The 8,566-nt window shown below is 29.8% G+C and overlaps 1 non-coding gene across 1 annotated transcript; it reads right to left on the bottom strand.

Annotated features, from left to right (window-relative positions):
- Positions 1-1,528: 1,528 nt before the first annotated feature.
- Positions 1,529-1,602, bottom strand: TRNAV-AAC (transfer RNA valine (anticodon AAC)). The gene has a single exon. It is a non-coding gene; the product is annotated as a tRNA-Val (tRNA).
- Between the last annotated feature and the right edge of the window lie 6,964 nt (positions 1,603-8,566).

Below are 8,566 nucleotides of genomic sequence, written 5' to 3'. Positions count from 1 at the left end.
TCTAATGAGAGCAATAATTAGCCATAATTCAAGAAGCAAAAAGTTTTAGATTATGTTCCATCTACTGCTAGTAAACCTATTACAAAGACTGCAAAAAAGAAGAGCACCAGTAGTGATGAAGATGAGGATGATAGCTTTGAAAAAAGTTCCGATGATGATTATTCAAAAGGGCAATAATTTAAGAAGTCTCAAGCATTAAAAGACAATAGTCATTCTCACGAGTCTTTTAATAAAAGTGAAAATAAGCAACCATTAAAGACTCCGAAGAAGGTTAAAGATGTAAAATGGTGGATGCATCATCGAAGACCAATTTATCGATATCTTTACAAAAGCTTTTGTAAATTTTTTTTTTCAAAGACAACTTCAAGTTACAACTATTTGAATTAAGAGGATGTGTTAAGATTAAATCATATAGTTATAATTAGATAAAATAAAAGATAAAAATTTAGATTTAAATAAATAAATTAGGATGAAAATATTTATTGGGATACAGTAAATTTTTATTATTTTAAAAAACTTATGGAAACACCTATAACAAAGGTCAAGACCTCATGTGATTTCCTTTTAGAAAATTTTAAAATCTAATCATGATCATTAATGGACACATTAACTGAATAAAGCATATTATGATTTAATCATAGCCCTATGCAAATTTATTTGGGTTTCTATCCAATGAAAATGTTACAAGGTTGACTCAAGGAATTATCCACGTAGGTTTATCTTTCTTTCTATTTTAATGATCTTACTATAGGATGGATCCACTTCCTGATGAAGTATTTTTTTTATTTTTAATAATATTGATAGATAGACATTAGGCTAGATATCAAGTTGGGATGAAAGTCAATTGGTAAGTAGCTAAGGTTTTGGCACTCCTATAGACTTCAATTATCCATTTTATTACGATGAAAATGATAATAGTGGTGATGTCTTGGAAAATAAATTGACTAAAAAAAGAATACAAGAATAGGTTGAAGGTAAATTTAACCATAATATTTATGATGTCTCATATGTTGTTGGTGAATGAGTTGTTTTAAGTGAGGATAGATAATACCAAACAAAGTACTTGTTGATTATGATTATAGCAAAATAATGGTATATTGTTAAATACATAAATTTCTTTAGTTGAAAACATCTTATAAGACAATTATATGAGATAAAAAGTTGTTCATGTAGGCATTTTGAGAATTTATGTTCTCATGCTATTAGGGGTAGGAATGGTAATCCATATTCCTTTTGTAAAGATTATTATAGAGTTGACACATACAAGAAGAACAATAATGATAAGATTTTTCTTACAAGAAACAAATAATATTGGATACAATGAGAATGAGAATATGATCGTATCATATTATCTCTAAGAAGCATCGTACAAGCTGGTAGAAGAAAAAAAAAAAGAATTGAATCAGCACATGACAAGATAAAAAATAAATGTTCTATGAACAATTTGGATACAATTGTTGATCATGTAAATTCCTATATGTATCAAGTTAGTTAAAACTTAATTTTAGTGACAAAGAATTTTAACATTTGGCGTCGCCCGGACTCGAACCGGAGACCTTCAGTGTGTTAGACTGACGTGATAACCAACTACACCACGACACCACTACAAACAATCTTAATTTTAATGATTTATACCATTATATTGTAACATATCTTAATATATTCTAATTGTTTGGTTGTCCAAAGTTGAAGGAAATTCTTTTACTTACCCAAAAAAAAAAGACAAAAAGAAGTTGAAGGAAATTACATTGGAAGTGTAAGTTGCAGTATATTCTGTATTCTAATTATTTTGGACCAATTTAGAATTTCAAATCTCAAAAAATATTGCATGGATCCATTATCTTTTGGTGGAAATAGAAAAATATAGAGAAAATTAGAAATTGGCACATAGTTAAGATGTTGAAAAATAAAAAAAAATATTTAAATTAGATAAATGGTGACATATGCCCATTGGGAATAAATTCAAAGCTTTCATAAAAAATTTTAGATGAATAATGGGGAACAATATCAAACAAACAAATTATCTTAAATGGAAAACATATTATAAAAGTTCATCTTAGTTTCAATCCAAGTTTTTCAGAAGATTTCAGATTATTTTAACCAAATCTCCTATGTGATACACTATTTTTGAATTAACCTAAAAAACAATATATCACATCTGAGATGCTAAAAATTTAAAATATATCAAAATAATTCTCTAAATTAGAAAAACAGTGACATATGCCCATCTGGGACAAATCCAAACCTTTCATGAAAAGTTTAAATGATTTAAACCAGTCCTTATATGCAATACATTTTTTTTATTTTAACCCCAAAAATAGTGTACCATGTATTAGAAAATAATTTTTTTCATCAATTTTTACATATTTAGAAGCTCAAATATTAAACAACATTGCAGCAAAAATAAAAATAGAAAATTAGGAAATGACACATTATTTTGATGTTGAATAATTCGGAAAAAAAATCAAAAAACGTCTAAAATAGAAAAGACATTATAAAAGTCCATCTTAGTGCCTTCTAAGTTTTACAAAATATTTCATATTATTTTTTATCAATCCTCCTATGTGATAGAAACATTATTTTTTAATTGATCCCAAAATATAATATATCCCATATTAGAAAATTACTTTTCTTGACCAAATTTTTTTTCACTGTTTTTTAACATATTTAGTAGCTCAAATATAAAAAATATTACATATATCCATATTTTTCTATGAAATGGGAAAAAATACTTAGAAAAAATTTATAAAAGGCACACTATTTCTATACTGAATAATTGATAAAAATATTAAAAACTTTTAAAATTTAAAAATAGTATAAAATTCCATCTTATTGTCATTCCATGGTTTTTTTTGAAGATTTCATATCATTTTGACTAGTCCTCTTATATGATATATTATTTTTTGAATTGAACACCAAAAAAGTGTATCATATATTAGATAATATTTTTTTCTGGATCAAATTCTTTTCATGATTATTTGACATATTTAGAAGCTCAAATATTAAAAAACATGACATGAATCTATGATATTTTGTTGCAAATGGAAAAAACTTGAAGAAAAATAGAATATGTCCCATAGTTTATATGTTGATTAATGTATAAAAATATCAAAAAAATTCAAAATAGAAAGCAAATTATAAAAGTCCATCTTACTGTCATTTCATATTTTTCATAAGATTTTAGATTATTTAGACCAATCCTCATATGCTATACACTATTTTTGAATTGACCCCAAAAATAGTGTATCACATATTAGAAAAAACTTTTTCATAGTTTTTTGACATATTTAAAAGCTTAAATATCAAAAAATATTGTATTTGTCTATGATTTTTTAGTGCAAATGGAAAAAACTTAGAGAAAAATAAAAAAGACACATTGTTCTAATGTTGAATAATTCAAATTTTTTTAAAAATATAAAATAAAAAATATTATAAAGTCCATCTTAGTGCCCTTTCCAAGGTCTTCAAATTATTGTGACTAGTCTTCTTATACGATATACTATTCTTGATATGATCCCAAAAATAGTACATCACATATTAGGATATTTGTTTTTCAAACCACATTTTTTCCATGATATTTTAACATATTTATAAGTTCAAATTTCAACAAAAATTGCATGTACCATAGCTTGTGGGCATAGACATTGGGTTACACATTAGAGATACATTATGTTTTTATTCAACATTTCATCGTACACATAGGGATACACATTAGAGAAATACTTTGTAACATCCTAAAAAATATTTTGTTTTTATAGTTAGACCAAAAATTGAGTTAGGATTAGGAGGTAATCCCACTAATTTAATTAAGGGCCAATTGGGCCCTTAACAGGGCTGAATTTGGCCGGATTGAAAAGCTCATTCAGTACTTGAAATCATATCATGGCCAGTGGTGGCACCGCTTGGGAGACCTAGTCTCCCAAGTGGTCTGGGCAGTGGTACCACTAGCAGTTAATGCTGCCAGTGGTGGTATTGTCAGAGCTCGGTCTCCGAGCTCTGTTAGGCGGTTGTACCACCCAGATTGGGTGGTGGTACCTCCTAGTGTTAGGTGTCAAGTAGTGGTACCACCTAATAATGACGGTGGTACCGCTAGTACCTCGAAATTCAAGGATATAACACTTTTTTGCTCCAATTCTAAAGTCAATTGGGGCCTATAAATACCTCACCCTTTTCTGCAAGGATACGAAAGCATTGGCATAATTTTAAATTTTTGAGTATTAAAGTGTTGTAAAAAAATGCTAGAGTATTCCTCCTCCCTTTCTAAGAATTGATATCATTCAAAAGAGGTGTGAGACTTGTAAGGGTTATCTCCTAAACCTATGAAAAGGAGAAAGCATTGTAAAAGGTGGTTGGTCTTCGCCTATTGAAGGAAGGTCATTATTGGATGTCGATGACCTCGACGGAGGAGGAATCCGAAAATGAATGTAGGTCACAATGACCAAACCACTCTAAATTCTGGTTTGTATTTCATTTTGAGTAATTTACCTTTCTTGCAAGCTACTTTACCTTCTTACTACTTTCTCTATGCTTCCATATGTTTTCAAGTTAAAATCTTTATGAAATGATTTTCATCAAAATCGGGTTTAATCGAAATGAAGACTTCTGAAACGAGAAAGTTTTCCGCTGCACTAATTCACCCCCCTCTCTTAGTGTCGCTCTTGATCCTAACAATTAGTATCAAAGCATGGTCACTCTCATTTGGTTTAAAACCCAAGAGAGATGGTATTTGATGGCAATCAAGAAAGTCATTTAATTACACATCTGCCCATATTCAATATGATGGATTACACATATTGGAAGACTAGAATGAGGGTCTTCCTAATTTCAATGGATTTTGAATTATAGAACATTGTAAAAATTGACTTTCAAAAGTCTTCTCTTCCAATGAATGATTGGAATGAGTTGGAGAAGAAGACTTTCGCTTTAAATGCCAAGGCTAGAATGCCTTATTTTGTGCTTTGGATAAAAACGAGTTCAATCGAGTATCCATTTGTAAAACGACTTTTGATATTTGGCACACACTCGAAGTGACTCATGGAAGCACTAGCAGAGTGAAGGAGTCAAAAATTAATCTTTTAGTGCATACTTATGAGTTGTTTCGGATGAAATAGAGTATGACTATTAACATGTACACCCGATTTACAGATGTCGTTAATGGTCTAAAAGAACTTGGTAAAAGTTTCTCGAATTTTGAACTTGTTAATAAAATCTTAAGATCCCTTCCAAAGAGTTGGGATCATAAAGTAATAGTCATTCAAGAGGCCAAAGATTTAAATAATTTTCCTTTCGAAGAACTAATTGGGTCATTAATGACCTATAAGATGACTTGTAATGCTCATAAAGAGCTTAAGAACAACCTTTCAAAGAACAGGAAGGATATGACACTAAGAACCCAAAAAGACCACTTGAAAGAAAATTAAGTGATGAAGATCTTGATGATGTCTTGGTACTCTTAACAAGAAAGTTTAAAAAATTCATAAAAAAAATAAATTTAGAAATGACACTAAAAATAAATTTGAACCCAAGAAAGAACAAGTCATATGCTATTAATACAAGAAGCCGGGACATTTCAAAAGTGAATGTTCCCAAGTAAAGAAGAAACAAAAAAAGAAGAAGAAGACTCTTAAAGCAACGTGAGATGACTCAAGTGCATCCGAAGAAGATGAGCCAACTAACACCGAGCAAGTTGCTCACTATACGCTAATGGCTATTGGAGATGAGGTAAGCGGTTCATTAGATGCAAGTTTATCTTTTGATAAATTACTAAGTACATTTCATGATTTATTCGATGAATGTAAATTAGTTAGCAAAAAATATAGATTATTAAAAAAGGAGCATGCTTCTCTTGTTAGTGATTTTGATAGACTAAAAATTGAGAATGATGATATTTTAGCTCCTTGCACAAAATGTGATCAATTAGAAACACTTAGAAAGGAAAATTTGCTACTCAAAGAAACCTTAGAAAAATTTGAGGTTGGTAGCAAGTCCTTGAACATGATCCTTGCCAATAAGGGTTATGTTCATAAAAGAAGTAGAATCAGATTTATGAGTAACTCTCACAAAAATCCAACCACCTTTGTTAAAGGCCCTACATTGTATGTTTCACCCCAAAACAAATGTAACTTTTATTATAAATTTGGACATGTTACGGACAAATGTCTATTTAAGAGATATAGTCCACATAAATTGATTTGGGTTCCTAAAGGAACCTTAAATGACTCAATACAACATGATAAGTTGTGTAGATCGATTTTTTATACACCCAAGATCAAATGGATACCTAAAAATTATCCTTTTTTTTAGAAATATTTACCATCACAAGCTAGGAGTAAAAGATGATACCTTGATAGTGGATGCTCAAGGCATATGATCAAAGATCCATCATAATTCTCTAAGCTCACTAGCCTAAACGAAGGATATATCATCTTTGGAGACAACAACAAGGGTAAAATCATTGGCAAAAGAACCATAGGTAACAAATCCAACTTCTTTATTGAAGATGTGTTATTGGTTAATGGCTTAAAGCATAACCTTTGGAGCATTAGTCAATTATGTGATAAAGGATACATCATTAGATTTGAATCTAATGCTTGCATTATTGAAAAATCACACAAAAACACATCTATGATTGCCTTAAAACAAAATAATGTATACACTATCGACATTAATAATCTTTGTAATGAAATATATTTTTCGATTTTGAATGATGATGCTTGGCTTTGGCATAGGAGATTAGGTCATGTTAGCATAAAACTAATCTCTCAAATCTCATCTAAAGAACTTGTAAGAGGAATTCCTCATAAAAAGTTCGTTAAAGACAATATGTGTGATGCATGTCAACTAGGAAAATAAATAAAAGGTAGTTTCAAATCAAAGAACCAAATAAGCACCTCTAGACCATTGCAATTGATCCATATGGACTTGTTTGGACTAATTGCTACATCAAGCCTAGGAGATAGCAAATGCGCCTTTATCATTATAAATGATTATAGTAGATACACTTGGACTTACTTTTTGGCACACAAAAGTGATTGCTTTAGGTATTTTTCTAAGTTTTGTAAACTTAGAAAAATGAAAAGGGTTTTATGATTTCTAAGATTTTTATGAATCTAATGGATACAACCATAATTTCTCTACTCTAAAAAATCCTCAATAAAATGAAATAGTAGAAAAAATAAATAGAAACTTACAAGAAATGACAAGAACCATGTTGAACGAACATAGCCTACCCAAATATTTTTGGGCCGAAGCCGTCAATACGGTATGCTATGTCATGAATAAGGTTCTAGTAAGACCATTACTTTTCAAAACTCCTTATGAAATATGGAACAACAAAAAAACCTAATGTTTTATATTTTAAAGTTTTCTGTTATAAATGTTTTATCTTGAATAAAAAAGATGCTTTAGGAAAATTTGATACAAAGATTTTTCTTGGCCATTTTTCAATTTCTAAGGCCTTTCATATTTTTGATAAAAAAACTTTGGTTATAGAAGAGTCTATTCATGTTTTGTTCCATGAAGTTTTCGAAGTTAAGAAAAATGATTTTGATGATGATGTTAATTTTGATGCTTTGATTTAAATGAAACTCTTTCTCCATCTAGCAACTTGGATGCATCTTCTTCCGAAACATCCTTACCCAAGGAATGGAAGTATGTAGATGCTCATCCTAAGGAGTTAATCATAGGAGACACATCAAAAGGGGTTCAAACTCATTCTTCTCTTAAGATTTTTTGTGTCAACGTCGCTTTTCTCTCCCAAATTGAACCTAAATGCATTGACGAGGCCTTGAAAGATGATTCATGGGTTATTGCAATGCAAGAAGAGTTGAATCAATTTGAGAGAAATGAGGTATGGAAGCTTGTTCCTAGACCAAATAACCATTTAGTTATTGGTACTAAATGAGTCTCTAGAAACAAGCAAGATAAATTTGGTATCATGGTTAGAAACAAGGCTAAATTAGTGGCCAAGGGTTTCAACCAAGAAGAATGTATCAATTATGAAGAAACCTTCGCTCCTGTGGTACGATTAGAAGCCATAAGGATGCTCCTTACCTATGCTTATAGTAATAATTTTAAGTTATTTCAGATAAATATTAAAAATACTTTTCTTAACGACTTTATCTCAAAAGAAGTATATGTTGAACAACCTCCCAGATTTGAGAATGATAATTTTCCTAATCATGTATTTAAATTGACTAAAGCTCTCTATGGATTGAAACAAGCCCCAAGGGCTTGGTATGAGAGACTTAGCTCCTTTCTTATTCAAAATAATTTTTCTAAAGGCAAGGTCGATACCACATTATTTATTAAAAAATTTAAAAATAATTTTTTTATTGTTCAAATTTATGTTAATGATATTATTTTTGGTTCTACGAATGAATCTTTATGCGAATCATTTGCCAAAAGTATGAGCCAAAAGTTTGAAATGAGCTTAATGGGTGAACTAACTTTCTTTTTAGGCTTACAAATTAAACAACTTAGTAATGATATTTTTCTTAGTCAAACAAAATATCAATTAGTTGATATCTTTACAAAACCTTTAAGTGAAGAACAATTTGATTTTATT

This window comes from Musa acuminata, chromosome BXJ3-2 (assembly GCF_036884655.1).
Source record: "Musa acuminata AAA Group cultivar baxijiao chromosome BXJ3-2, Cavendish_Baxijiao_AAA, whole genome shotgun sequence".
Classification (NCBI taxonomy): domain Eukaryota; kingdom Viridiplantae; phylum Streptophyta; class Magnoliopsida; order Zingiberales; family Musaceae; genus Musa; species Musa acuminata.
This window is presented reverse-complemented; position numbering and strand designations above follow the sequence as displayed.